Here is an 18,174-nt window from a genome sequence, read left to right on the forward strand (position 1 = left end):
GAAACTTTTCCCATTTCAACAACATTTCGAGAGGGTGTAAATATTCTATTTCTCAATATGTTTTCACCTGATAGTTTCAGCATTCATTGATGATTTTTACTTGAATCAGTTAGCTATGGTGGTTATAAAATAATGCTTTTCTATTTTTGTCATTTATCTTACATTTATTAGTTGGATTTCTCCTATAAAGAAGAGCTCTTTCAATCCTTTTGTAGTTCATGAGCATGAAGACTGGGTGTTCATGCACATGTGTGAAATGTGCCACCCTTGAACCTTGTTATGATATTGGCATCTTATCCATCTGGCCTGAAAAAAAAGAAAAAAGATCTTTCTCTTCTTCCCTATCCTTTTTTGAACTTTTTTCTTCAGTATCAATATGGACTCATGAATTCTTTTTTTTCCTTCTTTTTCTTTTTTCTTTTCTTTTCCTTTTTTTTTTTTTTTTTTTTTTGAGACAGAGTCTCGCTCTGTCACCCAGGCTGGAGGGCAATGGCACGATCTTAGCTCACTGCAGCCTCCACTTCCTGTATTCAAGCGATTCTTCAGCTTCAGCCTCCCAAATATCTGGGACTACAGGCACATGCCACCATGCCTGGCTAATTTTTGTATTTTTAGTAGAGACAGAGTTCCATATATTAGCCAGGCTGGTCTCGAACTCCTGACCTTGTGATCCGCCCACCTCAGCCTCCCAAAGTGCTGGGATTACAGGCATGAGCCACCACACCTGGCCGAATTCTTTATTCAATATATTACAATCCATTCCTGTCCTTATTCATTTTGATGCTCAAATTGCCCCAAATTTGGCTAGTGGGGGCCCCTTCTAGCTGGCTCCTGTTTGTTTGTTTATTTATTTATTTATTTATTTATTTATTTAATATATTTATTTTTGAGACAGGGTCTCACTCTGTTGCCCAGGCTGGAGAACAGTGGCACGATCTTGGCTCATTGCAACCTCTGCCTCCCTGGTTCAAGTAATTCTTGTGCCTCAGCCTCCAGAGTAGCTGGGATTACAGGTGGGCACCACCACACCTGGCTCATTTTTGTATTTTTAGTAGAGACAGAATTTCGCCATGTGGGCCAGGCTGGTCTCGAACCCCTGGCCTCAAGTGATCCACCTCTCTTGGCCTCCCAAAGTGCTGGGATTATAGGCATGAGCCACCACACTCAGCCTCCTATATCTTTTTTACATGAGCCTATCAATTTTCGAGTATTCCTTGCTTCCTCACATTACTAGATGTTCCAGACTCACTTTGTTCTTCCTTTGCCCTGGACATGGAATCAGTCACTTCTCCAAGGAGATCTACTTCCTTTGAGTGGGAACAGTGTTTTAGACATGAACATGTGCCACCCACATCATCCTTTAAGAAAGAACTTGAAGCTGAGCATGGTGGTATACGCCTGTGGTCCCAACTACTTGGGAGACTGAGGTGAGAGGATCACTTGAGTCCTTGAGTCCTGGAGATCATGCCTGCAGTGAAATATGATTGTGCTAATGCACTCCAGTCTGGATGACCTAGTGAGACTCCATCTCTAAACAACAACAACAAAATTAAATTAAATTTTAAGTAGAAAGGACTTGCTGCCTATCTATCGGGGGTGTAGTCAGCGGGCAGCCTCCAGCTGTCTGCTCCTTCAATGTCTGCCTCAGTTGCAAAACACTTTCACTTAGGTGCATGCCCTTCCTGGGGCCACCTACATCTAGTGACTGAGACAGAAGTAAAAAGTCTGGCTTTTCAGCCCTATTTGGGACACTACTGGGACAAAATACTTGTAGCAGAACACCCCGCTGGGTTGGTTGAGGTCCGCAACACAGTTCATCTTCTTTCACTTCTCAGTCCTGCTTCCTTCGGTCCTTCCATAGGTATACATTGGTTGATCTCTAGTAAACATCTTGTACTTTGTACTCCATCACAGCTTCTGTTTCCAGAGATCCCCCCACCTGAGGCATGTGGTATTCAGAATATAGTAGGCCCCCTGAAACCAACCCATAGATACTTTTTTTTCATAAACAGAGAAATTGACAGACACTTCTCATCTCAAAGCTTGGAACTTTTTTTTTTTTTTTTTTTTTTTTTTTTTTTTTTTTTTGAGTCAGAGCTTCACTCTTGTGGCCCAGGCTGAAATGCAGTGGCGTGATCTTGGCTTACTGCAACTTTTGCCTCCCGAGTTCGAGTGATTCTCCTGCCTTAGCATCCTGAGTAGCTGGGACTACAGACACCTGCCACCATGCCCAGCTAATTTTGTATTTTTAGTTGAGATGGGATTTCACCATGTTGCCCAGGCTGGTCTCGAACTCCTGACCTCAGGTGATCCACCTACCTTGGCCTCCCAAAGTGCTGAGGTTACAGGCATGAGCTACCAAGCCCCGCCAAGCTTGAAATTTGTATTTGTTTTACCTGAGTTCTTTCCTCAGGAAAGTACTGTCAGGCCTCTCAAAAAAAAAAAAAAAAAGAGGATCAACTTTGGTAGGCCCAGGTAGGCAGATCACTTGAGTCAAGGAGTTTAAGACAGCCTGGGCAACCTAGCGAAACCATGTTTCTATTTAAAATACAATAAATTAGCCAGGTGTGGTGATGCACGCCTGTAGTCCCAGCTACTCATGGGGGCTGAGGTGGGAGGATACCTTGAGCCTGGGAGGTGGAGGCTGCAATGAGCTATGATACTGCCATTGCACTCCAGCCTGGGTAACAGAATGAGACCCTGTCTCAAAACAAAGTATCAAAGAACTGAAACTCACCACATCACCACATGAAGACAATGAGATGTTGGACCCCTTATTCATCATGATTGCTTCCTCTCCCCTCCCTAGTTTCTGTTTTCTTTCTCATTGTTACATTTCTTCCCTGCTGTTTAAACCCCTAGTTTTTGTTGGTCTGGGAGATAGATTTGAGACTGAGCTCTCATCTCCTCAATTGCAGCACCCAATTAAAGCCTTCTTCCTTGGCAGTAATCATCATCTCAGTGATTGGCTCTCTGTGCGGTGAGCAGCAGGACCTAGACCAAACCCCTGGTGTTTCCGTAACATTCCCTTATCCTCAGGGGCTACGTTCCAAGACTTCCAGTGGATGCCTGAAACCACAGATAGTACCAAACCCTATACACACTGTGTCATTCAATCTGATAACAGGCACAGGCAGGTAGTGACCACAGCATGAACATCCTGAACAAAGGGATGATTCATGTCCTGGGAGGGATAAAGCAGGACTGTGCAAGATTTCATCATGCTACTCAGAACAATTTAAAGTTTATGATTTGTTTATTTCTGGAATTTTCCATTTAATATTTTTGGGCTGTGGTTGATTGTGGGTAACTGACACCACAAAAAATGAAACCACAGATAAGGGAGGACTACTGTACAAGAACTAGGTTCTGTGTGCTCACCGCCATCGGGATGTCATTGATTCTAGGCCCTTTTACTAGACAGACATACATTTTCAAATCATGAGGCTGGCCGGGCACAGTGGCTCACGCCTGTAATTCCAGCACTTTGGGAGGCCAAGTCGGGTGGATCACAGGTCAGGAGTTCAAGACCAGCATGACCAACATGGTGAAACCCCGTCTCTACTAAAGAATACAAAAGTTAGCTGGGTGTGGTGGCACGTGCCTGTAATCCCAGCTACTCAGGAGGCTGAGGCAGGAGAATCGCTTGAACCAGGAAGTGGAGATTGCAGTGAGCCGAAATCGCGCCATTGCACTCCAGCCTGGGCTAAAGAGCGAGATTCTGTCTCAAAAAAATAAAAATAAAAAATCATGAGGCCAGGCACAGTGGCTCATGGTTGTAATCCCAGCACTTTGAGAGGGTGAGCCAGGCGGATAACTTGAGGTCAGGAGTTCGAGACCAACCTGGCCAACATGGCAAAACCCCGTCTCTACTAAAAATACAAAGTTTAGCGAGGTGTGTGGCATGCACCTGTTGTTCCAGCTACTCAGAAGGCTGAGGCAGGAGAATTGCTTGAACCGAGGAAGTAGAGGTTGCAGTGAGCAGAGATCATGCCACTGCACTCCAGCCTGTGTGACACAGTGAGACTCAGTCTCAAAATAAATAAATAAATAGATAGATAGAATTATTAGTTCATACTAGTAGCTGTAGTCCAGTCCAACGTCACATGGTTCTTCCACTCCCTCCCCCGTAACATAACTTGTATTTCCCCTTTCCCACAGTGAGATTCCCGACTCCCAGTGTATTTATGCATTTTTCAGTATATTTACTCATTTGCTGAGTCCAATGATACACAAAATGCTTCAGAATTGCTACAGCAGTAGTGTTGATATCAATAATAAACCACTAACAAATGTTCAAGGTTGCTTTGCCATTATTTTTATCTATATAATATATCTTACTGAGTGTGCACAATGAGATTGCTGTGTCAAAAGTTAGTGGACTAATTCTTTTTATTCTACTGCATAGTTACATCTTCACTGTGATATGCAGTTATGTTATTTGTTTATATTGCATTTTCATTTTTTCTCATATTCGGTTTTATTTTTGAATATGTAAAATATTAATGTAATTAAAAGACAAAATATACACAAATATACTCAGAGAAGTGCCATTGCTTTCTTTCACATCCCATTTCCACCCATTCCTTTTAGGTCATCAACTTCTTTAATATCTGAAAAAATATATTTTGCAGATATTAGCTACTTTCTTGTACAAAAGGTAGAATACTATATATAATATTTCACATCTTGCAAACACAAGATTTAAATTAAATTAAATTAAATTCTAACTTTAATTTAAAATTTGGAGATTTTTTAAAATTTTTATTTTTATTGAGATTGAGTTTGGCCCTTTCCCCTAGGTTGGAGTGCAATGGCGTGATCTCGGCTCACTGCAACCTCCGCCTCCTGGGTTCAAGTGATTCTCCTGCCTCAGCCTCCCAAGTAGCTGGGATTACAGGCGTGTGCCACCATGCCCAGCTAATGTTTGTATTTTTAGTAGAGACAGGGTTTCACCATGTTGTCCAGGCTGGTCTCGCACTCCTGACCTCAGGTGATCCACCTGCTTCGGCCTCCCAAAGTGCTGGGATTACAGGCATGAGCCTCTGTGGCTGGCCAAATTTGGAGATTTTAAACATGCTTGCTTGAAAGTCGTTTTTAGGTTATTCCGTTATTTTCATATCCTCAGATATTGGGTCTATCTGGCCACTTTTTGTGGTGCCCAACTTCCCCATAGATGTTATCGTTTTGTTTGGGAGCTAATTTTCTATTTTCTTTTGCATGCCCATCCCCATGGAGGTGGTTTCTCGGTTCTCCCAGTCCTGGCTCCTTGAGTTAGCAAAAGCTCAGATCAGGGCTTCTTCCTGTAAGGTGCAGCAGTTCCAATGCCCATACTTACATGGCACAAACCAGGCATAGGTCTTATGTTAGCTTGAGTTTTCTGCCTCAGCTGCTGCTTCAGACAAGCAGGAAGATTCTGGTCCAATCCTAGTGGGTAGGCAGACCAGGAGGGAAGCACAGCTGTAAACCTTGCTTTCACACAGAGATCCTGGTGCCAGCCTCCTACCACATACTGGGAAAGTTTGGCCGCATTTCCCCATGGACTTGAAGCCCTATCCTAGACTGCTCCTAGCTCACCACTCTAGTTTCTGTCTCTGTTCTGGACTGTGACAATTTTCAATTTTCCTCTCACAGTTGATGGTCATGTACTTTTAAATATCTTCAAGACCTTCTAGATCATTCCTATGTGTTTGAAATAATATGGGGAGAATTAGACATATGCTCACTTCACCATCGATGTGAAACTATTTATCATGTATTCAACAAATATTTATTGGGACTCACTATGTGGCAAGCACTGGCCCAGTTTCTTGGAAAACCAAAATAAACTAAAGAAATTATCATAGCTGATCAAAGCTCAAACTTCTTTCTCTTTATGCTTTGTTTATTAAGAATGTGCAATTTACCTTCATAATACAACAAAACCTTTAAAATACATTAGGATTGAGGCAGGGCGCAGTGGCTCCCGCCTGTAATCCTAGCACCTTGGGAGGCTGCGGCAGGCAGATCACCTGAGGTCAGGAGTTCGAGACCAGCCTGGCCAACATGGTGGAACTCCATCTCTACTAAAAATGCAAAAAAATTAGCCAGGCAGCCAGGCATAGTGGCTCACACCTGTAATCCCAGCACTTTAGGAGGCCAAGGTTGGCGGATCACGAGGTCAGGAGATGGAGACCATCCTGGTCAACATGGTGAAACCCCATCTCTACTAAAATACAAAAAAAAAAAAAAATAGCCGGGCATAGTAGCACATGCCTGTAGTCCCAGCTACTCGGGAGGCTAAGGCAGGGGAATCACTTGAAGCCCAGAGGTGGAGGTTGCAGTGAGCCGAGATCACGCCATTGCACTCCTGCCTGGCGACAGAGCAAGACTACGTCAAAAAAAAAAGAAAAAATTAGCCAGGTGTGGTGGCATGCACCTGTAGTCCCAGCTACTCGGGAGACTGAGGCACGAGAATGGCTTGAACCCGGGAGGCAGAGGTTGCAGTGAGCCGAGCTCACGCCACAGCGCTCCACCCTGGGCAACAGAGCGAGACATCATCTCAAAAAATTTATATATATATATGCCCATCTTGCCTACTTCTTCCTCCCTGCCACCTATACCTGGATATACATTCTCAACATAAAACAATCTTAAGAAAATAAAAGCTCACTCTGAAGAGAAAGCTTTTCTTTCATTCTTCTAATCCTTCTCATCAATTGCACTGATGACACCCTCTGAGTCCTTAAATGCTAAAGTAGACCACATGAAACTGCTTCTGGAAAAAAAACCCACCACCTACTCAATACTCTACTACTCCCTGGGACCTCTTTTAGTGGAGATGGGAGCCTTGACTGTTTTAACGGTAAATTATTTTAAAGAATTCACTTGTGAGGATGAATTCTGGTTTCTGGGCAGACCTCTTACTTAGGCTGCCACCCTCCTGGCATTTTACCTTTGACAAACGTGTACTTAGGCGGTGCGTGACATTTTTCCCAATTATCTTGTTTTATATCTTTTTTTCCTCCTGTGGAAATGCTAAAATTAAATGCATTTTCAGTATCTGGTTCAATGCTGAGACAAAAGGCCTCCTCTGCTCTTTGATATTTAACAGGCTGATGTGCTGACTAACTCTGCAGCAGCCTTCTCTATTAGTTCAGTTGCTAAATATAGAAGTGGACATGGTGTCTGATAAAAGTAAGTTAATTAAACTTTCCTTCTCATCCATTAATATTTCGGTTGTTCACTATTTAAGCACAAACAATATTATAGAAAAAGCAACTCAAAATAAAAGTACATATACATATTCAGAATATTTAAATGTAATACTCAACCATATCTTCTGTGAATTCAGAAGTGAAGCTCAAGTATGAAATTTTTTTTTTTTTTTCAAAATGAGATCACACACATCATAGGCTAATGTTCCCTTTTTTAGAACTATGGGAGTTGAAGGAGGCTAGAGACCCACTGAGGAAGAGCCAGTTTAGACTTTGGACGTTTTTTCTGTTTGGGGTTAAATCATGATATTATGATTGTTTTGATCTCTTTGGGGTTAAATCATTCTATGGCAATTATTTTCTTGGTCTAGATTATCACATTCAGACTTGTCCCCTATAGGCTTATGGTAAAAATATGCACAGCTCCTCTCAGCCTGAGATTAAGTTATGCTTAGAGTTGGCTGAATATTAACAGCAGTTGAATTCTGAAGAGTCAGATGATTTATGTTGTTCATTGATTAATGGGCTTGGCAAAATTGAACAAAAATGGAAGAAAATGAATTCGTGACTTGTTTTCTAGACTGGAATGATTTAGGAGTGAGAGCCGTGCTTGGTCGAGATTAGGCCTATATTTGGGAATCGCGTAAGAAGTGCTTCTCTATAAAGCTTGTTAAGAAAACAGCATGAAGTAGAAGACAGCGACTGAAATTACTAACACTGTCTCTTTTCTGTCCCCCTGCAAAAATAATTTTCAGCTCAAATAGCACACTGCTAATTGCTACAAATGCAATGCAAATGTAAATAGTCTTAATTCTGTGCTTTTTAAAACAAGACAGGAATAAAGAAATAAATAACAATAACTAGTGTTTGTTGATGTGCCTGGCAGTGTTTTTTTTTTTTTTTTTTTTTTTTTTTTTTTGAGACGGAGTCTCGCTCTGCCGCCCAGGCTGGAGTGCAGTGGCCAGATCTCAGCTCACTGCAAGCTCCGCCTCCCGGGTTCACGCCATTCTCCTGCCTCAGCCTCCGGAGTAGCTGGGACTACAGGCGCTCGCCACCTCGCCCGGCTAGTTTTTTGTATTTTTTTTTTTAGTAGAGACGGGGTTTCACCGTATTAGCCAGGATGGTCTCGATCTCCTGACCTCGTGATCCGCCCGTCTTGGCCTCCCAAAGTGCTGGGATTACAGGCTTGAGCCACCGCGCCCGGCCGCCTGGCAGTGTTTTAACTGGTTTTCATGTATGATCTCATGTAATCATTACAGTAACCTTATGGGATGAGATACTATATTATCCTATTTTACACATGAGAAAAGTGGTCACTCAGTTCTTAAAAGGAGTTACCAGTATTTAAACCCAAGAACTCTTACTACATTATGCTAGAATAGACACACTTATTTTCATGTATGTGTTCCTGATCCCACTGTACATACCTTTTTCTTTTTTCTTTTCTCTTTCTCTCTTTCTCTCTCTCTCTTTTTGAGACAGAATCTTGCTCTGTTGCCCAGGCTGGAGTGCAATGGCGCGATCTCGGCTCACTGCAATCTTCGCCTCCTGGGTTCAAGCAATTCTCCTGCTTCAGCCTCCCAAGTAGCTGGGATTACAGGCACTCGCCACCCTGCCCGGCTAATTTTTTGTGTTTTTAGTAGAGAGAGGGTTTTGCCATGTTGCTCAGGCTGGCCTTGAACTCCTGACCTGACCTCAGGTGATCCACCCACCTTGGCCTCCCAAAGTGCTGGGAATTGCAGGTGTGAGCCACCGTGCCTGGCCCACTGTACATACATCTTTTAGAGATGTTGGATCATAACTTGCCATTGAGGTACATAATAATTATTTGGGGGCAATTTTTTTCCCCATAGATCAGCAAGATTCCCTTCTCCCTGCCACTTTGTATACGTCAGTGAATGGAAGGTCCAGAACTCTAACAGAGATTGCAGCCTAGAGGAGTTCTTGGCAGAACCCCTTTAGCTTTCACTCAAGCTGATATTTAGTAATCATCAGATAATGATCCACACTGGTTTCTCTGACATCTCTTGGGAAGTTTCTGCCTTAACTGCTGAACTGTTTCAAAGGTCTGAGCAGATTCCAGAGATGTGCACACACACATGCACATGCACACACACGTGTGCAAACACACAGACACGCGCGTGCGTGCACACACACACCCACACCCCATTCAGAACCCACAGTTCTCTGAGGGCCAGGCAATAGGCTCGTCCACAGCCAAGTACTGGGGCCTCACCTGCTCACTGCTGCTCCTCTCAGGGGAGACCTGTTTGTATCTTGTATACTCAAGAGGATGGACGCCATTGACACTAGTGACATCCAATGACAACTTCTTTTGCATTTGAGTCACTGAGTCAAAGGCTTGCTCTCTTCTGCACAGAGGTGTTACAGAGTTCTCAAGACATCATGTAAGATGGAAACACTATAGAACTCCTGGTGCTTGCTTCCATTGTCCTTGTTTTATCCTAAGGAAACTGTCTATTGCAAATCAGGCATTCCTAAGCTTTGCGTTCCAGGTCCTCCTAGTGCCAGCCTACTTCCAGAGGATACTTAGGGTCCCTGACCCAATTATCAACTAGTCAACGCATTAGTAAGTGTGTATTTACTTATTCCTATATGCCTAGCACTATGCAGTCTGCTATGGAAGACTCAGAAGAGACGCAGTTAGCCTTCCGTATCTGTGAATTCTGCATCCGTGGATTCAACCAACCACGAATGGATTTTTTTTTTTTTTTTAAAGACGGGGTCTTGCTCTATCTCCCAGGCTGGAGTGTAGTGGCGTGATCTCAGCTCACTGCAACCTCCACCCAGACTCAAGTGATCCTCCTGTTACCGGTAGAGGGTCTTGACCACAAGTTGTCCAGGTTCTTTGCATTTTGAACAAAAAATTGGACAAAACGCACAGCAAAGCAAGGAAAGAATGAAGCAACAAAAGAATGAAAGCAGGGATTTATTGAAAATGGAAGTGCACTCTACAGTGTGGGAGCCAACCAAGCAGTGGCTCAAGGGTCCTGATACAGAACCTTCTTGGGTTTGAATACCCCCTAGAGGTTTCCCATTGGCCACTTGGTGCTCACCTCATGTAAATGAAGTGGTAGCCTGCAATCAGGAGTGAAGTTACAAAGGTCACATTCCTGCACAAATGTCTGATTGGTTGCAAAAAGCAACCATCAGAGGTACTTTAAATTTCTCATCTGCCCATGCAGAAAAGGTGAGGGTTTGCAAAGGGAGTCGCCTCTGGTCCTTTTGTTACTTAGGCATGGAAACTTAGGGTTTTCTTTTCAATTTAGATCTAGGAAGTTGACGTGAAACAGCCCTAGGTTTCTGCCTCCAGACCCTATTCTCCTGCTGCACTCCCACCTCAGCTTCATGAGTAACTGGGACCACAGGTGGGTGCCACCACTCCTGGCTAATTTATTTATTTTGGGACATGGTCTCACTCTGTTGTTGGGGTCTATTTCTGCATGGGGAAATAGACCCCAACCCCAGCTCACTGTCACATTGTCCTGTTTTTACACCCTCGGAGTGCCTGTAACTATCAGAAATGATCTTCTTTGTTTACTTACCATCTCTTTCTCCCACTAGCATGTAAGTGGCGCAAGGGATTTTTGTCCTTTTTGTTCACTGTGCTATCCCAAGTGCCCAGAACAGCACCTGGCAACTAGTAAGCACTCAAATCAATATTTAATGAATGAACAGATGATTAAGGACTAACTTACTTGTGACCCAGATATATAAATAAATCATAGCAGTTTGTAAGGAGAGAAACAAAAGAAAGACAAGAAAGAAAATTTTGAAGAGGAGATCAGATATAAACTGGGAGATAGAGTAAAACAATGAGGATTCAGAACACATTTTATTGTTTCTAGGTATAATCGGTCTGATTTGCTGTGGCTCTTTTGGATCCTCTGTCAGTTTGTTACTTTTTTTTTTTTTTTTTTGAGACGGAGTCTCGCTCTGTCGCCCAGGCTGGAGCAGTTTGTTACGTTTTAAAAGCCTAACTACATCAATGGGGGTGCCATTCAAGCAAGAAAGTCCTTTTTGAAAATGTAGAATAATTAGCCCTCCTCTAACTTTGTCTGTTTTATAAATAATGCTCTTGGCATTATTAAGAAATTGACAACTAGAGCAGACAAGGTGGCTTATGCTTGTAATCCCAGCACTGAGAGGCTGAAGCAGGTGGATGGCTTGAGCCCAGGAGTTCGCGACCAGCCTTGGTAACAGGGAGAAATGAAACCCTTTTGCTACAAAAAAAAAAAAAAAAATTACTGCACATGCCTGTAGTCCCAGCTACTCAGGAGGCTGAAGTGGGAGGATTACCTGAGCCTGGGGAGGTCAAGGCTGCAGTGAGCTGTAACAGCACCACTGCACTCCAGCCTGGGCAACAGAGTGAGACCCTGTCTCAAAATAAATAAATAAATAAATAAATAAATAAATAAATAAATAAATAAAAATTTAAAAAAAAAAGAAGAAAAGAAACAGTAATTGACAACTAATTAGCTGTTTACTAGCTTTGGGCAGTAATGATTTTTCCAAACTTCAGTCTCAAAACCTCAGAAAGGGATTATGTTAGCTTAGGAGTTACAGATGCAAAGGGCCCCCCAGGGTCAGCAGGTCATACAACTGATGGAAGTGAGCCTACAGGAGGACCCCGAGAAACTGGATGGAGTGCACATGCCCCCAATATGTACCATGCTGCAGTGTAGCCCTGAGATGGCCAGGTTTACCCACTTTTTCAAGAAAATGCAGAAATCCAGATTTTTATGACTTGTAAATGTTGGCAACTAATTTAAATAGTTTTGAAATACCACCGGGGCCAAGTAAAACATGTCTACAGGCTGAACTTGGCTCACAGACCCCTGTCCTGGATTTCTAAGGTTCTTTCCAACTTCTCAAATACCTCCCGTCTATGAAATTTCTTTTTAAAAGTTGACACAAAATCTGAGTAAACATTCTAAAACCCTGACTAGCATAAAAACCTTTTTTAAGATAAAAAATATTGTTTCAAGTAAAATAAATGTTCACTGTATACTTGATTTCTGGCCAATAACATACTAGATATTTTGATAAAGTTGTTTATTATTTAATTAGGCATAAAGCAAGGAGAACCAGCAATTCAAAGAGAGAGGACTATGCTAAGTGTTTGTCTTAAGGGAAAAATAGAGAAGAGGAGGGACTGACTTCTCTAGGTGAGGAGTTGGTATGAATTTATGTCTACTGCAAAATCAAAACTCATCCAGAACATTAACTGCAGAGTCCAGATCTTGGTCCTTGAGAAAATTTTAATCTGATTGGATCTGATTTTCAGTTCATTAAAGAAAACGGGACGTTTAATGCCAACACCCAGGAATTTTCCACGTTTTTAGAGAAAGAACTATAATTATGGAAATACCCAGTCACCCAAGGAGCATATTAAATACCTTAACTATTAGCAGACAGGTTTCTGGAACAACCAAAGTAAACAGTTTCACATTAACTTTTCTTAGATACGATGGTATTGGCTTAGAATTTTTATGATAATCTTAAATCCATTAGTGAGGTCAATTGTTTCCACATTACCAAAACGTACTAATGGGATAATTTTTTAAAGCCTTGTTACTATGCTGGACATTGTAAAACACTGGAAGCCCTGAAACAACAACCTAAAAATATGTATTAACCACCTTTGATTTTAAACTTTGATTGATCATGGTGATTTTTTGTATCTTATCCAAACTGTTATAGTAACAATCTGAAAATAAAATTAAGAAAATACTTCAGTTTACAATAGTATCAAAAAGAGTAAATTGCTTAGAAATAAATTTAACAAAAGAGATGCAAAACTTCTATTCTGAAAAGTACAAAACATCCTGCAAAGAAACCAAAGAAGACCTAAATAAATGGCAAGATGTTCCATGTTCATGGAGCAAAAGATTTAATATTGTTAAGATGCCAATATTCCCCAAACTGATTCATAATTTAATACAATTCCTATCAAAATTCCAATAGCAGTTTTTGCAGAAATGGCAAAGCCAATCCTCAAATTCATTTAGAATTACGAGGGGCCCTGAATAGCCAAAACAATATTGAAAAGGAAAAATAAAGTTGGAGGACTCACGCTTCCAAATATCAAAACTTACCACAAAGCTACAGTAATCAAAACAGTGTGCTATTGGAATAAGGACAGACATATAGAACAATGGAATAGTATTGAGAGTCAAAAAATGAGCCAATAAGTCTATGATCAACTGATTTCAACGTGGATGCCAAGTCCATTCAATGGGGAAAGAAAGAATAACCTCTTCAACAAATGCTGTGATACCTGGATCTCCACATGCAAAAGGAATGAAGTACTGATACAAGCTACAACATGGGTGAACCTTGAAAACGTTATGCTAAGCGAAAGAAGCCAGTCATTAAAAACTTACATATTTATGGGTCCATTTATGTGAAATGACCAGCTAAGCTAATTTGTAGATACAGAAAGTAGATTATTGTTTGCCTAGGGCTAGAGAGTTGGTAGGAAATAGGGAACACCTACTAATGGCTACAGGGTTTCTTTTGGGGTGATGAAAATGTTCAAAATTGATTTTGGTGATGGATGAACAATTCTATGAATACTAAAAACCATTGAACTGTATGTTGTTTGTTTGTTTGTTTATTTATTTATTTATTTATTGAAGAGTCTCACTCTGTCACCCAGGCTGGAGTACAGTAGCATGATCATAATTCAGTGCAGCTTCAAACTCCTGAGCTCGAGCAATCCTCCCACCTCAGCCTCCCGAGTAGCTGGGGCCTCCACAGGTGTGTACCACCATGCCTGGCTAATTCTGTTGACTTTTTAGAGATGGGGTCTCGCTGTGTTGCCCAGGATAGTCTTGATCTCCTGGGCTCAAGTGATTCCCCCGCCTTGGTCTCCCAAAGTTCAGGGTGTCAGACACGAGCCGCCGCTCCTGGCCTAACTGTACCTTTTAAATAGGTGAATTGTCCGGTATTTGAATGATATCTCAATAAAGCTGTTAAAATGTGATGGTATTCTTCCATACTTACAGAAATATAAGATGCATTTATTTCACAGGCATTGGTAGAGTACCTACTATATGCCATGCACTGTGCTAGGTGCCATTGAAGCCAAAACAAAATTTTATATCACTACTGTCTCAGAGTTTATAGTACAGTTGTGTGTATCAATAACTGGAAAACATGGAAGAAAGCCAAGACTGAACCCAAGGAGGCACCAAAAGTTATGATGAGAATAAAGTCAATTCTTAATGGAGGAAGTACCTTTGGGGCTTTGGAGGGTAGCGGGACTTTGACAGGTACAGGTCAGTGAGAAAGGCAATTCTAGCTGTGTGAGGTGATTAGGGCAGGATGGAGTGGCAATGCACAGGAAGAGCAATGGAAGTGAGATGCACCTATTGTGTTTAGGAAGTGTCAAGTACCCTCGTTGGGCCAGAGGTAATAACTGAAGTGTAGTAACCCCCTAAAGCAGTGCAGGTAGGTTAGGCCGTATCCTAGAGGGCATTGAATGCCATGCTAAAAAGTTTGGACTTATCTCACTAGGCAAGAGATAAATAGGAAGGCTTCTGAGCAGAGGAGTTACATGAGCAGAGCTGTGCTTTAGACAACACCCTCATCCCCTACCCTACCTTCACTCCCACCCTCTCCCTGAATCACATGGTGCTCATTATACATCTCCTCAAACGAGACATCTGAGCACACGAATTTGAGAGGCTCATGAATTGAAGACACCAGGCACAGAAGAGGCTGAAATGCCAACACAACAGGGATTGAGAGAAGATCTTAAAACCCTCCAGAGAATCAGTCACACAACATACAAAGGAGAATCCGAACAGTATCAGGCTTCTCAAGAGCAACGCTATATGCTACAAGATAACTGAGCAATGCTATAAAAATGTGAGAGAAAATCATCTTCAACACAGAATTCCATTCCCAACTACAGTACTCATCAAGTGTGAGGTTAAAGACCTTTTCACAAATGCAAGAGATCAGAAACTTTCTCTCTTGTGCAGCCTACTTAGAGACTACTGGAGGATATGCTCTAGCAAAACAAGGGAATAAAACAAGTCTAGAGAACAATTGGGGTTCAGGAAACTGGACCCAACCTAGGAGAGTGGCATGGGACAGGATCAGGATGGCAAGTGTGTGTGTGCAACAGACCTAGAGAGCAAGCAGTCGAGATTCGCACAGGAAGATGCTAGGCCCTAGAAAGGTCATGTCTGGGCCGGGCAATGTGGCTCACACCTGTAATCCCAGCACTTTGGGAGGTCGAGGGGGGCTAATCACAAGGTCAGGAGTTTGAGATCAGTCTGACAAACATGGTGAAACCCCGTTTCTACTAAAAATACAAAATTAGCCAGGCCTGGTGGCATGCACCCATAATACCAGCTGCTCGGGGGGCTGAGGCGGGAGAACTGCTTGAACCTGGGAGGCAGAGGTTGCAGTGAGCTAAGATCATGCCACTGCACTCCAGCCTGAGTGACAGAGTGAGACTTCAACTTAAAAAAAAAAAAAAAAAAAAAAAAAAAACAGGAAGATCGTGTCTGAAGAAGCAAAGGGGGACTCGAGAGAATATGGAGAAGCTATAAAGAATTTATGATAAGTGGATGATAGATAAACAAAACTAGACTAAAGGTAATTAGAGGTTCCAGGAAAAAAACATATATGACAAGAAAAGAGGCCGAGGCGGGCAGATCACGAGGTCAGGAGTTCGAGACCAGCTTGACCAACGTGGTGAAACCCCGTTTCCACTAAAATTACACAAAAAATTAGCTGGGCGTGGTGGCGTGTGCCTGTAACCCCAGCTACTTGGGAAGCTGAGACAGGAGAATTGCTTGAACCCAGAAGGCAGAGGTTGCAGTGAGCCAAGATTGTGACACTGCACTCCAGCCTAGGCAATAGAGCAAGACTTGTCTCAGAAAAAATAAAGAAAAGAAAAGAAAAGAAAAGAAAAATAAGCATAGTATATTACTTGACGGCTCCACAATAAGTGTTGTCAACATAGTTGTAATAGTGTAAATACTTGTTTTATTTTAAAACACAATACAAATATATAGTGAAAGATTGGTAGATCTTCATCTTTCTAATGCCCTTCTGGCATAACAAGAAGTCAATACGTAGTGTCTGAAATGGATGAATCTAGAAACGGCAATAAAATCATACTGTAAAGGAATGTGGTCATAATTACGATTAAAAAACAGCTAGAAGTATTTAAGTGGTTGCTTTTGTGGAGCAGAACTAGGGTATGGTAAAGGGTGGGTAGGGGGAGTGTGGTTTGTCTTTCTTTCTTTTTTTTTTTTTTTTTTTTCTTGAAACAGAGTTTCATTCTTGTCACCCAGGCTGGGGTGCCATGGCTCGATCTCAGCTCACTGCAACCTCTGCCTCCTAGGTTCAAGCGATTCTCCTGCCTCAGCCTCCCAAGCAGCTGGGATAACAGGCGCCTGCCACCATGCCTGGCTAATTTTTTATTTTTAGTAGAGACGGGGTTTCACCATGTTGTCCAGGCTGGTCTCTAACTCCTGACCTCAGGTAATCCACTCACCTCGGCCTCCCAAAGTGCTGGGATTACAGGTGTGAGCCATCATGCCCAGCCTGTGATTTTTCATTATATGACTTTCGATTCTGAATTATTTGTTTTGTATTATATAAATGTATTCTATTAATACATATTTTAAATTATGCAATTATTTAAAAAATCTAACTCTGGATGTGTTGCCAAGGTTGACCTGGAGAGGGTAGAAAAATAACTAGAAGAATAGTGTTATAGTCCTGATGAGATAATAAAGGTCTCTGAACTATCCACGAAGACCCTTTTCTGTTAAGAGTCTCATTAGAATGTAATCTCTTAGAGTAGAGACCTTGTCTATTTTGTTCACTGCTATATCCCCAGCATCTAGCACAGTGCCTGGTAGCTATAGAAGTTGGACAGATATTTGTTGAGTGAATGAGTGAATAAATCTTGATGTGTTTCTACAAGGCTAAATTGCATTTTTTTCTGATTCCTAAGGTGATGCTTATTAATAAAAAAAAATGCTTCCTTATATGGCAACAAAGTAATAGCCATGCCACTCTTGTCTCCACTTTCCCCAAACAAAACAGAATAGGGAGGGGGACCCGCTTCATCTCATGGGAAGTATGGTGATAGTTTCCTGAGGAGCACAAATAAAATCTGTAATGCTGATGTGTAGATTCCCAAGTACGTGGTTAGAGGGGATAGTAGGGAGGGCTTGTTTTATTTGGACCTAAGTGTTTGGTGTTTCCAAGATTCAATTCTTTAGCAAACAGGTCCCAATCCGATTCATAATTGAAAAACCATGATCTGAATATTTTTCATGCAAGGTGTTTTAGCAGAATTTTGTATAAAATCACCACAGGCTTAGGTGGAATTAGATAAACAGATACTTCAAGAGGCTAAGTGCCTGAGAAGTAACATGTCAAGTTGTACAACTATCTATAAGTAGTGTTAAGGGAGTTCTGCATTGAAATATTAGAAAATAAGAAAGAGAGGCCAGGTGCAGCGGTTCACACCTGTAATTCCAACACTTTGGGAGGACGAGGTGGGAGGAACGTTTGAGCCTATGAGTTTGAGACCAGCCTGGGCAACATGGTGAGACCCTGTCTCAACAAAAAAATACAAAAATTAGCAGGTCATGGTGGCGCGCACCTGTGTAATGCCTGTAGTCTGATTACTAAGCTCAGGAGGCGGAGTTTGCAGTGAGCCATGACGGTGCCCCTGCACTCTAGCCTGAACGACAGAGTGAGACCTCGTCTCAAAATAAAAAAAGAAAGAAAGAAAATAAGAAAGAGATGTTGGTTACCCTCTAGCTAAAAACAACGGAATGTATATTTAGGCTGCAAGCCCACTTCCTGAATCCTATTGGAACTTTGAAGTTTGAACTTTCAAGCAGATGTTCTGCTGGTAAAGGACATAGCAAGTCAAGATTTTTACAATAAACCCCATCAGCTCAGCAATTGCTAG

The 18,174-nt window shown here is 41.9% G+C and overlaps 1 non-coding gene across 1 annotated transcript; it reads left to right on the plus strand.

Moving 5' to 3' along the window:
- Positions 1-203: 203 nt before the first annotated feature.
- LOC115898917 lies at positions 204-307 on the plus strand. The gene has a single exon (XR_004058567.1). It is a non-coding gene; the product is annotated as a small nucleolar RNA U13 (small nucleolar RNA).
- Positions 308-18,174: the final 17,867 nt, after the last annotated feature.

The sequence above is a fragment of the Rhinopithecus roxellana genome, chromosome 7 (genome assembly GCF_007565055.1).
Source record: "Rhinopithecus roxellana isolate Shanxi Qingling chromosome 7, ASM756505v1, whole genome shotgun sequence".
NCBI classification, from domain to species: Eukaryota; Metazoa; Chordata; class Mammalia; order Primates; family Cercopithecidae; genus Rhinopithecus; species Rhinopithecus roxellana.